At 49.3% G+C, this 19,277-nt stretch overlaps 2 long non-coding RNA genes across 2 annotated transcripts; one reads left to right on the top strand and one right to left on the bottom strand.

The window, feature by feature from the left end:
• Positions 1 to 7,444: 7,444 nt before the first annotated feature.
• On the top strand, positions 7,445 to 11,050 carry LOC144145896 (uncharacterized). The gene is made up of 2 exons (XR_013317627.1): positions 7,445 to 7,545; positions 10,471 to 11,050. It is a non-coding gene; the product is annotated as an uncharacterized LOC144145896 (long non-coding RNA).
• Positions 11,051 to 14,960: 3,910 nt separating this feature from the next.
• Positions 14,961 to 18,324, bottom strand: LOC144145897 (uncharacterized). The gene is made up of 2 exons (XR_013317628.1): positions 18,090 to 18,324; positions 14,961 to 15,110 (listed from the first exon to the last, which is right to left on the bottom strand). It is a non-coding gene; the product is annotated as an uncharacterized LOC144145897 (long non-coding RNA).
• Positions 18,325 to 19,277: the final 953 nt, after the last annotated feature.

The following is a 19,277-nucleotide window of genomic DNA, read 5'->3' as shown; positions in this document are numbered from 1 at the left end:
ACAGCTATTCTGCCTGTGGCCAGTGCTTGGGGCCGTCGTCGACTGGCGATGTCTCCAATCGCATTACAACTCTGCGGGCGACCTGTACGCACTGCCACCTCACTTCGCGTGCTGGGATTAGAAATTTATGCGTCTGGGTCAGCGTCTATGTGGATACGTTGCGCTCGCCAAAAAGCGGGACAGATGCCCCACCTCATCCGACGCATCTCACAGAAGTCTGGTGGCTCCTGTTCCAAAAGGGTCCATCTATTGGTGCGGTCTGTACTCCAGCCTCGGATTGTTTACCAGGTACAATAGACACTTTGCAAAAAGGCGGACAACGCTGAGAACTCAGCGGTGGTAGCACTGGTGGTGAACGCGACGACGCCATTAGAAAGGAAGCAGGTCGTAGCAACGCCATTGCGGTTGCATGTTTTCGCCCACGGCTTTACGAGTCTGTTGCCCCACGACGCGTATGCAATTACGTGGACGGTGGATGGTAGCTACCCCATAGAAACTGTGCTCGCAGCCTTTTCGCTTCCTTTCTAATGGCGGCGCAGCGGGTGCACAGTGTTGTCACAGTGGCTTGCTGCTTTTCCGCCAACGATTTGGCCATTTTTCAAAGGGTCTATTCCAACACCTGAACCAGGCGGAGTGGGCTCGACCTGAGGCAATTAACCGAGCCGCAATGCGTGCAATTACCTGCCTCCCTAGGATAACACCGATCCCTGCTCTTCAGGCTGAAGCTCAAGTTAACACCTTGGATGAGCTTGTCCATCAGCATCGGTCCGCCCGCATGCATAAACTCACCTTTGTTGCTGAGGCAGCGGCGTTAGGAAATTACATGGGTCGTTCACTACCCACATCTCCAGCCTGCGTCGTTACCAGGCCACCCTGGCTATACCACCAGGTGTCCGACAACAGGCCACTAACGCGACTTCACAATCGATGCAACGGACATACTGATACGCTTTTCGCGGTCGCACAAGAACTGGCGGCTGAGTCTCAACCCCAGGTGGTGCAGGCATTTGTGGACGCTGGGGCCAAGGACTACGTGGTGACGACAACACTAAAATGTCTTTCCCACCCAGTGGCCTGTCAAACGTGCTTCTACGAAACACACCGCACCCTGCCGTCTATGCTGGCTGAGCTTACGGCCATCCGGGACGGCTTGCAAGTACTAACTCATGCTCTTCATCGAGCCCCTAGAGGTACTACTTTACAAATTTATACAGACTCCACGGCAGCCATACGTGATTTACGTCGAGTGAATAACATCTTGGCTATCTCGAGGGACATTCATGACATACTGGATACGTACCCCTGCCCTCTGCGGCTCTCGTGGGTCCGGCGAAATACGCTTCCCGCTCACATTGCGGCGGATGGTGCCTGCCACAATGCATTTGTTCCACGACCATTGCCTTTACTGACATTAGATACCCCAGGACAGTTTTTACAAAGAAAAGATCTTCGTCACGCCACACGAGCTCTAATTCCACCGTGTGGAACGGACCTCCCTAGCCGACTCACTCGCCGGGAGGAGGTCTTGCTGCAAAGACTTCGTGTTGGTGTAGCCCTGTCTCCCGCTGTTACCCGGGAGTGGCCACCACGCTACTATGCCCCGTTCGACCAGAACTGCCCCTTTTGCACGGCTCCTGCCGCAGATGCCGACACAGAACATTTGCTGTGGACGTGCCCTTCATTGCAAGCGGCCAGAACACGACACCTTCGAGGCACAGGCCTCCACCCTGGCAGACCACCTGACCTCCATCGGTTGATATGGGGACCCCACCACCGCTCCCTCCTTGCGTTTCTTCGCGAAACGGGAGTTAGCCTATACTTGTAGCATAGTATTTATGTCAACGGGCATACTATCGCAATTAAAAAAAAAAGAAACTAACCTAGTTGACAGTGATTACAAATGGTATTTGTTATTCCGATTGATTTTCTCGGTTTCGTTATTATAACGAAGCTTTCTATGCCTCACTTGCGCGGTAGATGGTAACACGAAAACGCACTGCAGAAAAGCCAACCTTACACAATGGGTTTCAACAAAGGCCACACGACGACGCCGATGACGATGAAACGCGAAGCCCCTTAAGAAAGAAACTTAGGTGGTCGGCATCCGACATGCGTCCCCCGCGTTACAAAGGAGGCTCAAGGTGTGCGACAGCTTGCAAGGCACTCTTACTACCCACAAGACATGGCACCTACTACGCCACCTTCATGATCCCCTCACCACCAAAAAGGACTCGAACTGAAACATGGCCTGAACCCCACACGCGTACTCTGGCACACCCGGCCAACTCATCCAGGACCTTCAAGACATATACCTACCAACAGATACAGTTGACCTCCGCTACCATACACAGGCAACCCCAACGTCTCTCTCGATTGGAATATCCAGCTCCAGCAGCACTTGGGAGAATGGCAAACTCCATGTAGGGATCTGGTCAACACCTCAGCACCCAAGACGTGCTCCTTCAAGTCAAGGAAGAAATAATCGCACCAGCCACCTGTGACTCCCCTAAAGCCATCCTTGCCCGGGATCGCAAATGGGCATTTGATAAGGTGACCCACACGGCGATTCTTGGTCGTCTTAATCAGACTGGGTGCGGAGAACGAACCTGCATCCACATCGTCGATTTTCTCACGGATCGCGAGCCATCCTCAAACTAGAAGATCTCATCTTTAAATGAATCCATCTCGGCAGTCGCGGCACGCCTTAGGGATCTGTATTGTCTTCCCTCCTGTTTAACGCTTTATTCATTGGCCTTCCCGCTGCTCTACAACGCGCTGCGGAGACCGCGAACGCGTATGCTCAAGCCAGTGACCTGCGCTCTTCTTCTCAAAAGTCAGAATTAATGATAGTTCCTAAGCACAACCTCAACCCTGAGCCTGACAAAATCTCGATTGCCCTCGACGGAAACACTATACAACCAGCACGAGCACTGAAGATTGTGGGTCTTACTATCCAAACCAACACCATAAATGACCAAACACTTTACAACCTTAGTAAAGCGACTGTCAGGTAATACATCGTCGCATCATTAACCGGCACAAAGGCATGAAAGAAAAAGATACTCTTCGGCTCGTTCACGCCTTTGTCATCTACCGCCTCACTCACATCGCACCGTATATTGCCCAGACTCGAACCGACACCGACAAACTCAATCGCCTCATCCCGAAAGCAACTAAACAAGCAGTGGGTGTCACGATGAATACGTCTACGGTCAAACTAAACTACTTATCATTGGGATCCGCAATACCATATAGGAGCTCATTGGCGGACACCTTTCCAGTCAACGCCTTCGACTTACCCAAACCAAAGCAGGACGTGGGGTCCTTCAAAATATTCAGTTGTCATACCCTGAACAGACCCACCTGGTCACTATCTCCGGCGCTTGGCTCTAGTCCATTGTTGTGCGCCCCCTTCCCAGACCAGAAATAATATGCACCCGGACCTCCACCCTGGTCGTCGACAAGCCCGAAGCAATTGGCCCAAGAAGAACTTTACAGCAGCCGATCCGACATAATCTACACAGATGCGGCCAGATACCCAGATAACCGAAGTATGGTGGCAGTGGTAACCTCTACGAACGCCCTCATCCCCACCGCCTCAATCGGCACTATTTCCTCCCTGGACGCTGAAGAATTAGCATTGCGCTCGCCCTTACCCAAACCACCTATACGATTATACTTACCTATGAACAAGCCACCTGTCGCAGGCTCCTGTCGAGATGGGTGGCCCCCGCCACATGGCGACTGCTGAAAGAAATCCGCCTGCCCCACGGATGGACATTGTGTGGACTCCCGCCTGCTCACATACTCACGCTCAGAGGAATTCAAGGAGGCACTTTTCCCCACCCCTTCCGTATGCATTCACTCTGTCCTACACAGCACTCTGATAAGTGTAAATTCTGCCAGGAACCAGGAACTCTGACACACACATTATTCGACTGCACAAAAACTCAAACCTGCCGCCCCTGAACCCGTCCCCTCCCCCCCCCCCCCTTGAGCAGTGGGAGATACTGCTGTCTAGCTGTCGACCTGAGGACCAGCACTTGCTTGTGACCCGGGCTACGAAGCCTGGACAGCACATGGGCTCCTGAACTGCCGAACCACTCTCACATTATAGCGTAATAAAGTTATCTCTCTATCTGATTGCGCTATTCCGATACGGTCAAAACAGTCCAAAATTTGGAATTTCACTTTGGCACAAATTGCACGGGAGCAAGCTGCGCGTTTTAACTATCTTTCTCTTAAGAAAAGGGATTAGATTTTTACCCATGCTTATAACAACCGGAAGTACACGTGCTCTAACTTACTTTCATACACCCGGACATATAATGCACCATTTTGTAAAACAATGTCCCGTAATGGTACTGTATCAAAAAATTCGTCAGGTCTGAGAAATTTCTTTGTTGGCTCGTTGAATGAAACTGTTCCAAATTTACTAATTGAGTGCATTTCAGCAAATCGTCCTTTTTCCTGTCCTCAGTTAAAAAAATCGAGCAGAAGAACGCATTCGATTTGGCTTCACATCGCTCCGCAGGAAAATCTCGCACCCCGCGGAAATATCTCCCCTACATGAAGACAACCGTGCGTACATCGTCGGAACAGGTAACGAACACATGCCCGCTACCAGCCTCCCTGTCATCTGTCGATTTTCTCGGCGTCGCGGAAGCCCACGATCATCGGGCAGTGGTTAGGCCTAGCTCACCCGGCACGGATTCGGCGGGGCCGTCTCCGCCTCCGCTGCGAGCTCTTACAACGGCGACCCCACCAGCTACAGATGCTCCGGCTGCACCCGGACAAAGCTGCGATGCTGTCGGCACGACACCAACATCCGAAGCACACCAGTCGGTGAGTGACTCGGTTACCGAGCCGGCCGTGCCAATGGACACTCAACCCACCCTTCGCGATGAAACCCAAGCCGTATCGCACCTTCAGGTAAACAACCAGACTACGTCAGTTAACAAGACACAACACCTGTCTTCAACGGGTCGCGTCGGCCATAAGCGGCCGACAGGAAATTCGGAAAAGAAATCACCCCCTCATGATTCCCAAGAGAAGCGTCCTTGCCTGAGCATGAACCACCCAGTCCATTTTACACCTGTATCAGTCCGGTACAAGGCCACGATTAAGGCTTCAACACCAAAAAGCCTTGTAACCATTCCAAACCGCATCATACAAGCAAACTTACATTCCTGCCTCGGCACCAAAGGCTTTCGTCGCTTTGCTGCTCACCCGATGTCAAACACCATCGCTGTGTGGCTCCCGACATTGGCTGCAGTTGATCGCCTGCAAATGCTCAAGTGCATAACGATCACACCTCAAGACGTGGTCCCCGTGCAGGTGTACCTAGTTGAAGGGTCTGGCTTACATCGCTACGTTGCGTGTACGGTGTCGATTGCAAAGAAGATCAGGCAGTGCTCCAGCGTGAGCTTTACTGCCCTACACACCGCATCATAGCAGCGCGCTACATGGGAAAAAAGGGCTCCTGCCTCGTAACGCTCCAAGGACCTCCGACACCCCCCGCCTGTTTGTACTACTTCGGTTGCATTTTACGACCTCAACCCTACAAGCATAGTGTTGTTTACGGTTAAAAGTGCTTTCTACCTAGCATGTGCGCAAGTCCTGCCCATCCCGATGCCTGGATGAGGAAATGGCTGAGAGCCAAGGGTCTTACGAGTGTGGCCTCGGCAAAAGTAACGACCACCACATTACATCGCCTAGGTGCCCGACCAAGCGAGAGGCTACCGAGACACTACGTCGCCGTCAAAACCGCAGGCTCAAAAGAAGGGAACTTAAACACATTCGCCGTATTGACAACCAACCGTTTTTCGGCCCTCCAGTGGGATGAATAAGACTGGCCAGACCTCTCTGATTTGCGTTCTGTACCTGAAGAACCACTACTGTACAGTGACGCTGCGCGCCGAGGGTATCGCCGCCGCCAAAAGAGTTCCCTGCAGCATACACTTACGCCAGAACCCGATGATGCCACTACGGCTGCTGTTGATGAGCAAATCGCTCAACTCTTAGAAGAGGTCACTAAACTCCGGTGGCACCGAGGGGTTCTTTTACGCCGCAAACGAACAGAGCAACGCACAGACCTGTCCGCAACGCCCTCATCTACGATGCACACTAAACTTTTTTACGCCCTTTTGGCCAAAAAGGGTGTAAAATAATTGAAAAAAGGGTGTTGGGAGGCCCTTACGCCCTTTTTCTTGAATCTCAACACCCTTTTTTGTAGCTTTCCACCCTTTTTGCGTGAAAAAAAGGGTGTTGACCAACCTCACCACCCTTTTTTTTGGAAGGGTGTTGAAAGGGTGGGGAAAAGGTGTTCAGCTCATCATTGATTGAGGTCATGCATGCAATATAATTTCAAAAAGACATCCCATTGTGCCATCCACCCAACCTCGTCAAAAATGTTCAAAAGCAAAACAAAAAAAGCTGCCAAATTCAATAAAAAGCAGCGGCAGCACCGACGTTGAAACAGGAAAAAATATCAGCCCTTGCTTATTACGACATCGACAGAATAACACTCCCCCTCCCACTTTTTGTTTTCTACAACCTTGCACCGAGCACAGCACAACCTTGAACTGTGACATCTGTATCATCATTCCGTCGTTCCCTGTTCCTCTCCTGCCCCACCAGCACAATCATAGCCCCCTCTGACAACAGTCATTCTCGTCACTCAGTGGAGTTATAAAGTACAAGCAATCACAATTTTATTCCATTCTTATTGTTAGCGACCGTAAATATTGTGTACAAATGCAATAAACAGACCACCTAGTTTCTCCTACAGAAACAACGTTGGAGAACAAGGCAGATATCAAAAGAAAACAAAAGTTGGGAATGGAGGGGGCATGAAGTCGGGCGCTAAATAAACAGACGCCAAATAATAATACGATTACTTACACTAGAACACTGCCAAATTTCATTGCGCAGTGTTATCTTACTATCTGCTGCTTTTTTTAACGTTCAAATGGAGCGCCAAAAAACTCAGTCCGCGTTTTGTGTTTGTAAACTTTAAAAATCTAAGCTTCTTTATTATATTGCACACAAAAAATAATAATTTACTATTGTAGTCAGTAAAAGAGGCAATTATTTATTGTTGTCGTTTTAATTTCTTTACGCAACTCCCTGTCAACGGCCGAAACCCTGAGTACGGCGCGCGGCGGCGTGGCCGGATTCCGGAACAGATACCCCGTGACTACAGTGGGCGGAGGTGGCCCCGACCGTGATGACTGGCGGCGGCGCCCGCTTGGGGCGCTGCTGTGCGAGAGGGTGCATGTGCGCGCCGTCCGCGCCAGCCACGAGAGCTTCGCCGCTGCGACATTCCACAATAAAACACAAGAAAAACAACGTACTCTACTCTCGCTACCAGACCACTGCTCGGTGGTGATCTCTGCGCCCTCAAGCGTATTTTTTTTCCTCTTTTTTTTTCTTTTTTTTTGTCTTTCCCGGCATGGCGGCTTCTTGTCGCGTATGTGCGGTCGTCGCTTTTCAGCAGCGGCGGGTTAACCAACGGATCGCCAGCGATGCGACATGGTGAGTGTGGTGAGTACATACGACCAGTTTGTTACGATTCAATGCTTTTAATACCTCTACGCTTCCTTCTTTGCTGTCCCGCCCCGAGACTGTTGTCGCGAGGTTTCACACTCGATCCGCGAGGACAAATTAAACGGACGAACATTGTAAATTTACCGCAGCATCTAGTGACTGTTAGAATCCGTTGACATTAGCTGTTAATAGTGCCAGTCTTTGGTGTTTCGCGGACAAGCTGGTTGCCCAACCTGAATGCGAACGAATGAAAACGCAGCACACATTAGGTAGGGAGGGAGACAGCGACGCGGATGCGACAACTGGCTGTCTTGGCATTTAATTACAGCAAAATGTTTGCACCAAGAAAATTGATGAGCTATAGCGATCGCCATTCATCACGTTAAAACCACATTCTCGCAAAGTCAAGCCTAGGGATTGTCACGCGATGAAAGACTTCGCAACCCCTTTGGCTCTTACTCGGAAATAATGTTGGGGCGTTGCTATACCCAGCACACAACAAAACGGAGTACAGTGCATGTGCCACACACTTGTCTGTAACAGCGAGCCTCTGAAAACGGCGGAAACAATCTTTTACAAAAACTGTGAGGCCAAAAGTAGTCGGTAAGATTTAAGAACGCCATGCCATAGTAGTTTTCTTTATATTCTTTTCGGGCGAGGAAGGATGAGGCTAGAAGTACGACAGTTGTGTTATATATAAGTGTGTTGCTCTCTGTACATACTATATCACCGGTGGTTAAGGAGCTAGGGATAAAGGAGTGACAAAGAGGGAAAGGAAAACTGTTCAAGTTGGCTATCATTTTTGAAAGTACAAGGGCAGTCTCACCAAAACTGATTTAATGTTGAAAATATCTTTATTCAAAAGAAAAGAAAAAAGAGGGAGGAAAGAAGGTGGCTATCCCAATTCCGGGATTCCACTGGCCTCCATCGCCGCTATGGCTCTCTCTACCAGCCATCGTTGGCAGGCAGGGTCATCGCTGCGCAGGGTGGCCTCCCACTGCTCCCTTGACGTGTTTGTGAGTGGGTGTACTGTTGGTATGTACTGGCATGCCCACACTGTGTGGTACGCGTCCGCCCTCTCCCGGCAGTGCGGGCAAAAAGGTGAATATAACGTGGGGTACCAGCAGTGTAATCTAGCCAGTGTGGGTAATGTGTCTGTCTGCAATCTCCTGAGAATGTGCTCTTCTTCATTACTGAGAGGGCGGACGCGTACCACACAGTGTGGGCATGCCAGTACATACCAACAGTACACCCACTCACAAACACGTCAAGGGAGCAGTGGGAGGCCACCCTGCGCAGCGATGACCCTGCCTGCCAACGATGGCTGGTAGAGAGAGCCATAGCGGCGATGGAGGCCAGTGGAATCCCGGAATTGGGATAGCCACCTTCTTTCCTCCCTCTTTTTTCTTTTCTTTTGAATAAAGATATTTTCAATCAATCAATCAATGTGACGGGTTGGCCTAGTTGATATTCCATTGCTGGAATAGTGGAGGGCAATAAAATGGACAGGGGCTGTGAAAGGACAACACAAGTGCGCTACTACAACTGCAGTTTATTATACAGACACTCTTTTTAAAAACAAGCTAAGGACAAATAAAACTGTGCAGAAAGAGAAAGAACAAATAAAGGGGTAATCACACGTACGTGTGATTAATTCTGCACGCTCAGACACCCGTCAACCCATGCGCTATCTACAAAATTGAATTTCAATTCAATTTCTCTGCCTGATGGTGCAAGTGATACACACCGATACACCTGTCTTATGCAGTCTTGAGTATTTGCTGCTTCTACTTTTTATTTTTTAATTGTTGAAGTTTGCTAATCGGCATAAAAACTACCTCCCTACTGTGCCGATCGCTCGATCGACTGCAGCGGGTGGAGCTGAGATTGGGTAAACCATTCAGGCATCATGGGACCCACTGCAGTGGCTATGGTGTTGTGCTGCTGAGCCCAAGGACGCGAGTTCGATTCCCGGCCATGGCGGCTGCATTTCGGATGGAGGCGGAAAGCAAAAACGCCCGTACGGTTGAGATTCGGTGCACGCTAAAGATACCCAGGTGGTCAAAATTAATCCCGAGCCCTCCACTACAGTGTGCCTTTAGCGAAGGTGTAGCTTTGGCACAAACAATTATTCAAGCATTGTACCAGGTGAAGAAAAAATAACGTAAAAAGGTAAATAAGTTTGCATTGTTTTCCTTTCATGCAAATAAATTAAACGTGCTGCTGGTCATAGCAGAAATTTTAGGGTTCAGTTTTTTAGTATGAAGGCCTCTGGTACTAGTGCTCCCTTTAGTACGTGTGATCAAATGCTGTGTGCTGGCCACCAGACCCACCCGCAGCTTGGAGAACATATTCTACAGCCTTCTGCTCAGTTATTGTTGGCTTGGCCATTTTTCCGGGTGCAGCATGATTAGGCTTCCGTTTCGTAGAAACAAATCTGAGCTTTTTTTGTTGCTTGGAGTATTCGCCACCGGATGCTGCACCTAAGAGCTGCTTGAGAAGTAGTGCGCGTGTGTGTGTGTGCGCGAGTGTTGAGTCATGCAAATCAGTTGTAATGTAAACTCAAGGGTAGGCATGCAGGTGAAAGTGTTATTTGGTGTGTTAAACCCGAAATTAGACTGCTTATCCTTCCGGTTTATCAACCATTCTTTGGTGCTGTCTTCATGTGGCACCCAACTTGTGATTCCCATTATAGCTACTCAGGACCATAGCCAGATTTTTTGGGGGGGGGGGGGTATGGATTTTGGGAAGGAGGTAGTTTTCCCGAAACAACAGTAAGTATTGCTTACATGCTGCCTGGAAACGATATCGGGAGGGGTTCAAACCCCCAAACTCCCCCTCTGGGTACGGCCCTGTAGCTACTGCATGTAATTCAGAGTTCAGCTGACCATCATCTGAAGTGAAACTTTGCTTCTTTTGCAGCTGACCATGGCCACGGTGACTGCGACACACTGGGCCATCTTTGGATGTGCAGAAAAATGGAGCAATAAATTTGTACGCTTTATTAACAAAATACTTCTGTTGAATGGTTACCTGTGTTACCAGAAAACTTTTCTTTGAGATTTATGGGCCGATCAAAATTTATCACATTGAGGTAATGGCAGGGCATTATTTTCTAGTACCAGGGTCCTTTCACCTGACTGTGGTTCCCAAGAAAGACACGGGGTCCCTGGAAAACTGCACCTTTACTTGAAGTCCCGTTCCCCCAAGGTCCGATCATCAGCAGGTCACGCTGTGCACACCTAGTCCAGCACTGTTGGCCATGTTCTAATCCAGGCCATGTGATGCCACATCTTCGTCTTCCCCTGGGACATATCCCGTGGGATTGACCACCGCCACCGTTGTCCGGTTACCACAATTTGAAACGACGCGCAAGGAGCAGTATAACGGATGAGCAGTTGTGCACAAGCAAATTACATAGGCAAAGTTACACATGCCGTGATCCACGGCTAGTCATCATTTGTCTGGCTGAAGTGCAGAATAAATGTCTTTCCATTTCTGACCAACTGCAGGGCACGTTACACTCAAAAAGGACGTGGCACCTCCTTCGCTCTCTTCTCGATCCCACTAATACCCGGCGGCATACCGACCATAAGATACAACGCCTCATCAAGAACAGTGATCTCCCCTCGCAATGCCTTCTTGAGTAGATCCAGCATCATCTCTTCGGCCACCCAAGTTCCTATCCCCCTCCTCCGGTCAGCCACTATACCGGTAGTCCCAATGAAGACCTCGATGCCCCTTTTACCTTAACGGAACTCACCGCAGTGCTTGCCCGCCTCACACGCAATACCACGCCCGGGAAAGATAACATCACATACCGCGTACTCCGTAACTTGGATGAGGAGACCCTGCAGGAACTCCTCACTCTCTTCAATGCTCACTGGCAAGCAGGAACCCTCCCGGCAGATTGGCGACATTCGGACATCACCCTCATCCCGAAGCCGAACAAACCCCTCACCCCCACCACTCTCCGCCCAATCTCTCTGACCTCTTGCCTCGTAAAGCTTCTTGAACACCTGATACATCAACGCCTATCCGATCACTTAGAAAAGCAGAACCTCTACCCTCTTACCATGTTTGGTTTTCGCCAACACCTTTCCACGCAAGATGTGCTCATCCAGATCAAGGAAGAGGTGCTTGACCACCTCAGCCGCACCACCCCGAAGACCATTCTTACATTAGACGTCAAGGGAGCCTTTGACAATGTTACACATCAGGCCATACTAGATAACTTAAACACCACGGGATGTGGACTGCGAACTTTTCAATTCGTCAGTGCCTTCTTGCGAGACAGAACAGCAACTCTCCGCCTGGGCCCCCTCACCTCAACTTGTTTCCCCACCCCGGCCAAAGGTACACCCCAGGGTTCGGTTATTTCACCTTTACTCTTTAACATCGCCATGCTCCACCTCCCGGCCAAGCTGCAAGAAATTCCTGGAATTCACCACGCGTTCTATGCTGATGATCTCACCATTTGGACAACCCGGGGCTCTAGCGGTGAGCAGCAAGACAGCCTACAGCAAGCTATTGACACAACAATGGAATATCTCCAACCTAGAGGACTAACATGCGAACCTACTAAATCTGGTCTTCTCGTTCTTCGTGCTCGCACTAGGGGAAGGAAAGCTAACACAACTCCCGATCCCCAGGTCAGCATATCCGGTGCTTCCATCCCACAAGTTCCCACGCTTCGCATCTTGGGAGTTCCATTCCATCAAGACGGATCCGGGTCAGCTCTCCTACCACAGCTACACAAGACAGTCTCCCAGCTGACGCATCTCATTCGCCGTATCCGGGGCTCCTCATATGGACTGCGAGAGTCAGACACATGTCACCTCGTACAAGCCTTGCTCACCAGCCGTATCACTTATGGGACCCCCTTCGTCAATCTGAAACCCCAAGAGACTAGCAAGTTGGACGCCCTCATAAGAAAGACGTACAAATCAGCCCTCAGCCTGCCTACTTACACCGCGAACGAACGACTCATGAAACTTGGCCTCCACAACACCCTGAATGAACTTATCGAAGCCCAGCGCGTATCTCAGCTGCAAAGACTTGCCCTCACCCCCACAGGCCGTCAGGTCCTTCATAATATAGGCCGAACCCCGCCCCCTGCTCGTCTTAACCTACAGCGCATCCCCCTTTCCATTCGGCAACAACTCAGAACAGCGCCCATACCCAGGCACATGCACCCCATTTACAACCGGGCGCGAAGAGAAGCTCGAGTACGCCACCTCGAGAAGCGTTACGGCAATGACCCGCAGACCCGTTACACGGACGTTGCGCATCCCTCCCCCAATTCTCCGGCTACGCTTGTCACCCTGGACAATTCTGGCAACACCCTTACTGCGGCAACTTACCGAAATATGCCTACACCCGAAGCCGAAGCCCTGGCCATCGCCCATGCCATTACTACACATCGAAGTCAGCCTTATCTCACCATCATTAGCGATTCACAGCAAGCCTGCCGCCTTTACCAGGCCGGTCTCGCCCCACAGCAAGCCTTACCCATGCTACGCTACCTACCTCCGGACCTAGAAGTGACCATTGTATGGACTCCTGGCCATGCCGGCCTGGTTGGGAATGAAGCGGCTCATGCCGCAGCCCGCGATCTGCACTACCGGGCACTCCCAACTTCAAGGACCGACACTGGTTGCTACCCTCCCACCACTGAAGACACGCTCCCTGCCCTTGATTCCACCTTCAGCGCCATACTGTCCCACTACAGGCACACACGAAGAATATACCCCCCGCCCCACCCCTCCCTCCCAACACACCACGCCACGCTTTATCGCCGCCTGCAAACTGAAACCTTCTATAATCACCCCATCCTACACCACATCTCGCCGTCCCTTTTCCCCTACAACTGCCCGCACTGTCACATACCTCTCACGACTTACCACCTTGTTTTCTCTTGTCCTCACCACCCTAACTCCATCCCATCCACCAACCCTGAGCAGTGGGAGTCCGAGCTGACCAGCTCAGCACCAGAGCGACAGCAAGCCCTGGTGCAACGAGCTCTGGACGCAGCTCGGACTTGCGGCCTCCTGGACTTGGGAGGCTGAGCACATCGTGGTGTGCACAATAAACGTTTATTCCTCCTCCATTTCTGACCATTTTGGTGTTGCCATGTCACTTCCTCAGCAAGTGTAACAGGTCATGCGAGGCAACAAAATGAGCCATAATGGAGTAAGGGATACAACAGGAGTTGCAAGTTATTTGTTTTCATAACGTTACTATTAGTAGACTACCTATAACAAAGCTACCTTTCAGTTCTTATGAGGTTTCACTGTAAATGCCACGAAAAAGTAAATCCCTGTTAGTCCATGAAGAAAAAATGAATGTTTGGTTCATTGGAATGACTGCCTCATTAGTATGACACTGGCACGCACTATGGGACGCAGTGCAACTGGCTGAGGCCAGCAAAAGCAAGCGCAAGTTGTTAGGCAGGGCTTATGAGCTTGAAAAACAAGTTTTTTTTTTTTTTCATTTTATCATAGTAAGAATCGGGAGAACAATGGAACTTGAAAAAATTACGTAAAATAAACAAAAGTACCAGTGTGCACTGTTGTGCTGTGCACACTATGCTTGTTAGAGCTGCTCAGCAGTATGGCGCTTTGGAGTTTTCTCAACACTGACCGATTGGCGTAAGCGACATCGTCTTGCATGACCCTATTTCTTGAGCATACCCTATATTTCACGAAACGATTACATGCTGTAACAAAGACAAGCCAGAAATACAAGCCAGGTGCACATACGCTCAAAAACAAAGTGAGTATGGACAGTGGGCCTGAGTTAAGGTCTGAGTGGTATTCATGCGCCATCTAGAGGACCAGCGGTAAACGAAGAAATGAAATTATAAGGCATTTATTTTGCCACAGGAGTAGGAGTTGAGGGAGTAGGAGTTGATGATGACAAAAGTTAATTGAACATGAAAATGTTCACTTCGCAGATGAAGTCCAAGAGAGAATGATGATGAGGCCCATGTATCCATGTAGTGTATGCAGTTGCGTCGCCTACGCGGAGGCCTGTCACCGCAAGATGTTGCATCCTTGTCAGATGCAAGGCAAGGTTTCCCCATCTGCTGCAGCCCTAGGTAACGTGCTCAACATTCATTTCAAATGCCTGCCCTGGATACATCATTGCTGACATGACAAGAGACATATTTAGCGAGAGGATTGAAACTTTGGCTTAAATTGTGTAATCTCTTAATGAATAAAGCATTATTCGCTGCTTGGCAAGCAGTAGGGGCTCTATAAGACACCCAATGTTGTGAGTGAAACTGGTATTTTGTCCTAATGGCCCCTTTAACGTGAATAAAAGGTTTTCTCTACAACAGGATTTGTAGCAACTGCGAAACTTAGCAAAGAACTGTAATGTTGTGGCACAGCAGATAAGACGAACCATGGTTGAAGGTTATGAGCGATCTATTTACATCATTTACAAAATGGCCATGAGAGAGTCAGTGCTGGCTTCGCCCCCACGCAGCTTCTCCCTTGTAATTGTCATCAATGGTCAGCCATGGGAATTGTCCACCATGCCCCGTGACAGAATGGCACCTGGAAAAATCAAGGAATGGTCAGGGTTACTCATTAAAGGCCAACGGTACTCACATTTCAGCTCGGCCAGATTTATCAATTTGTAGTAAGTACCACCCAACGCCGCCTGTATAAACATTGCTTGACACGTCGCGTGCTTTTCAATAGGAAGGGGCCAACGGTACTCACATTTCAGCTCGGCCAGATTTATCAATTTGTAGTAAGTACCACCCAACGCCGCCTGTATAAACATTGCTTGACACGTCGCGTGCTTTTCAATAGGAAGGGTAGGGACGCTTAGTTCAGCCACTCATCCGCTATGTGGTGCGCGCCGGCGGACATTTCTCGTTACGTCGCTGCTCTGGAGTCGCAAACGCTGCACCCACTTTTGACGCATGTCTGTCGGCTTGCCTGTTGGGTTTCAAGAGCCGTTTCGGTCACATCTTAGGCGCGACGGGGTGATAGTTCTGGGGCGCGCTGGGGATCTCGTTCAACATGTTGCTCGCTTTATACTTGCTGCATTTTTCCAAAGATAACTGACAGAGGAGGAACTGAAATATATGTGTAAGAACATATTAATTGTCAGGTAGATAAATAGTGAACAGAAAAACTATATTTTAGGAAGGTGCAGCCATTATTTTATGGATGTTTTTTTCTCTCTGGAGGATTTAGGGAGGAAAAAATTGCTTGCACATTTTTCATTCAGGCGCTCGCTTCCACCATTACTTTCGAAAAATATCACGTGCTTGTAAAGCTTAGAAGATTATAGAAAAAAAAAAGGATAAGCAGCTGAGGGTTCCGCCACGCTGTCCGGACGCCTCTACAGTACAGTCCTCAATTTTAAAAGTGCATACCGATGCGGAGTGCGAACAGCGGGGAGAAAACAAGACCGAAATGCGGAGGGGACAGAGGGGGGTATGCCCCACTCAGAAAATTTCGGGGCCCGTGATTCAAGTAGATAAGAGCGCAAAGCTGGCACCAGCCTGCAGCAGCACAAGTGATTTTGCTCCGAGGCAAAGGCGGTTTTATCAGGGACAGACCAAGACAGACAGGCATGGTGAAAAACAAGGCGTAGGAGCGCCACCTGGGGAACCAACCCTAAACAAACTTTAAACTATTTTGCATAGTTTCCGAGAAGCGGTGCTGGCGGGCGGACATGAAAGCACAAAGGAAGGCTACGGAGCGGGGAAGGGTAGGAGAGAGCAACAGGAGAGTGGCTGTTTGGCCATTTTTTCGCTCACGTGTTAGGCAGTAATCATACAGACGGCGCTGGTACCACCAAATCAGCTGGGACACTAGTGGTGGCCCCGCGAAACGCTTTGTTAATCAGTCGGAAGAAAGCTCCGCGTCAGACCACGCTACACCTGCCAGCGCATCACAAACAGCCATGACGCGCCTGTTATGCTCCAGCCGACGGGGCTTCTTTCTCCAGCCAGCCACGCAACTGGAGAACCAGTCGAGCTCTGCTGTGAACACTTCACCTATTTGCTGCCCCATGCGCACGCAGAACTTGCGCGCTGGACAGCCGCAACATCACTCCAATGGCTGCGCTCTTCTCGATTTTGGTTTCAAAATCGACGATTTTTGCTGACCGCTTGCGGCTTCCACGCAAGCATTTCAGCTGTTGTATTTTCATCTCACTTTCTTTTTCAGAAGACCATACAGGAATATCGCTTTCAAGAGGTTGAAATTTTAGTGCAGTTGGCCTTTAAGAAAAAATTATTTTGGTAAGGGTAGTTTGCAAATTTTAACACTGCATAATTAGTGTTTACTCTATTGCTAAGTTCCAAGCACATTTGCAGCATTGTTGAAAACATTTATTAAAATAAGGGGAAGGGGAAACAGAAAAAGAAGCAGAGGGTGGTTATTCCAGTCCCATAGGTGGTAGGCTGCGTGCATTCACAGCTGTACTGCACTGGGAGATCATCAACTCACTGTCTGAGCAAGTTGCTGTGCAGCAAGCCCTTCCACTGCTTTGAGGAGGGGGAGAGAGGGAGTTTGTGGGAGAGCCATGCCAGGTGGGGTGTAGTGTGAGGGGGTATTGAGGTAGTAACAGCAATTGTTGTGTTAGATGAAATCCTGTGAAGTTTGCGCAAAGGTGGTGATAGTGAGCGTGGGTTTAACGATCGTTTTAGATGCACCCATCTGCCATGGAAAAAGAGTGGGGGGGTGGGGGGGGAGAGAGGTGGGAGGCCCGGCAGAGGTAAACATTCTTAGCTTGGAGAAAAGGTACAGGATGGGACAGTCTTGGAGCAGGGTGTAAATGCCTTGAATGCAAGGTCACAGAGCACGTGCCACATTATTCCAATGAAGAGATGCATGGGCAGGGCCACTGAAAGGAAATGGTCGCTGTGAAAGTCCCAAGGAAAAGCACCCGCATGCTGCCTGCAAGTTTGTGAGTACGCTAATACAGGAGGAAGAACCAACGCAATGGCTGCTGCTTCGGCTGGATTTCGAAGATGGTGAGGAATCCAGCAATAGGAAGAGTTACACCACTGGCATTGATGGCTTTTCCACATTACACCAGAGCTGTGCAGAACAGCCCTGAATATGTGGGTAAGTTTCAAAAAAAAAAAGCAGTAATTGTGAATTGTTTTTTTGATCACGCACGCCAGGCACAGAAGTGCCGTCTTTCTTCCGTTACCCCTCCTGGCTACCTGGCTCTGGCTCCCCCGATGCCTCGCTCTGCGGAAGTATTCGTCAACAAAGCTAGGGCCAACGCAGCTCTCACACCCCACATCACTAGAAAATGGATTTACCCAACGGGATCTCCACCTTTCCCCATTGCCGGATGACCGTATTCGCCACCCTTGACCAACACCACAACGAATGTGATGCATTGTGCGGAAGAAGCAGGACATGGAATATTATTGGGGCTCTTCGATTGAGTGTGAAACCTCGCGACAACAGTCTCGGGGCGGGACAGCAAAGAAGGAAGCGTAGAGGTATTAAAAGCATTGAATCGTAACAAACTGGTCGTATGTATTTCACCACACTCACCATGTCGCATCGCTGGCGATCCGTTGGTTAACCGGCCGCTGCTGAAAAACGACGACCGCACTTACGCTACAACACAGCCGCCATCACGCCGATTCGAGAGGCAAAAAAAAAAAAAGAAAAAGAAAAAAAAGTACGCTTGAGGGCGCAGAGATCACGACCGAGCAGTGGTCTGGTAGCGAGAGTAGACTACGTTGTTTTTATTGTGTTTTATTGCGGAATGTCGCAGCGGCGAAGCTCTCGTGCGCCAGCCCGCGCAGCGTTCCGCGTGCTCCCCAAGCGCTGGGAAGCTTCAAGTTAGCCGAGTAGCGCGAAGCGGGCGTTTACTTTTTTCGTGTGTTTGGAGCGTTCGTTTCAAAACGCCATGCTATATAAGAACTACGCGAGTACTTTTAGAATGCACGCATTTTGCTAAACCCAATGTAGATAAATGTGTGGCGTAAACTTCGCCGTCTCCTCCCGCCCTCAAAAAACTTTACTTGTCAGTAACCACCCAACCGATTTTTTATTTACTTTGCTTCTGAGAGCAGAAATATCACATGAAGTTTGAAACCCCTTACCACATGGCCTGCATTCTGCCAGAGATGAAGTGAAAACAAAATAGCAATGGCAAGTATGTCAAGCAAATAACCGCGACTAAAGCAACGTTTGAGATTCTGCGCTGCGCTGCTTATTCTGGGCTGGTGACGTTAGTTTGCGACACTCTCTCAATCAAAGGAGATAAGATAACATGTGCGGCAATATCTGAGGTGAAATAGAAAACATTATGGCAGCGACATTTAAAGCGACACCTTCGATTTGTTTAACATGGATATTTGTAAATATGTCTCCAAAGGCTGCAGTCGTTGCCGAAGACATAATTAACAACCTACAATTCACCTATTACGGCATTAAATAACTACACAGAACATGAATTATATTTCAGAACTCCTGTCGTAATGACAATAATATTGGCGTTCGAAATCTCAAAGCAGCTATTGTGCTTCACCAGGCAGTAAATTAAAAACATTGTTATATCTGCTACTTTAAATTATCTTTCACAAAGGGCCTGACCAACAATATAAACCACGATTTATTACACGTTAACCAATTCCAGAAGTTTCCTCGTGATTCAACTAACCTACTTAGCAGGTAGCTCAGTGTGATGTTAAGAACTGAAGCACTGTGTTCAATGCAGCATGTAGAGGCTGG

Source organism: Haemaphysalis longicornis, unplaced genomic scaffold (genome assembly GCF_048455015.1).
Source record: "Haemaphysalis longicornis isolate Haplotype H1 unplaced genomic scaffold, Haemaphysalis longicornis Haplotype H1 scaffold_7, whole genome shotgun sequence".
Classification (NCBI taxonomy): domain Eukaryota; kingdom Metazoa; phylum Arthropoda; class Arachnida; order Ixodida; family Ixodidae; genus Haemaphysalis; species Haemaphysalis longicornis.
This window is presented reverse-complemented; position numbering and strand designations above follow the sequence as displayed.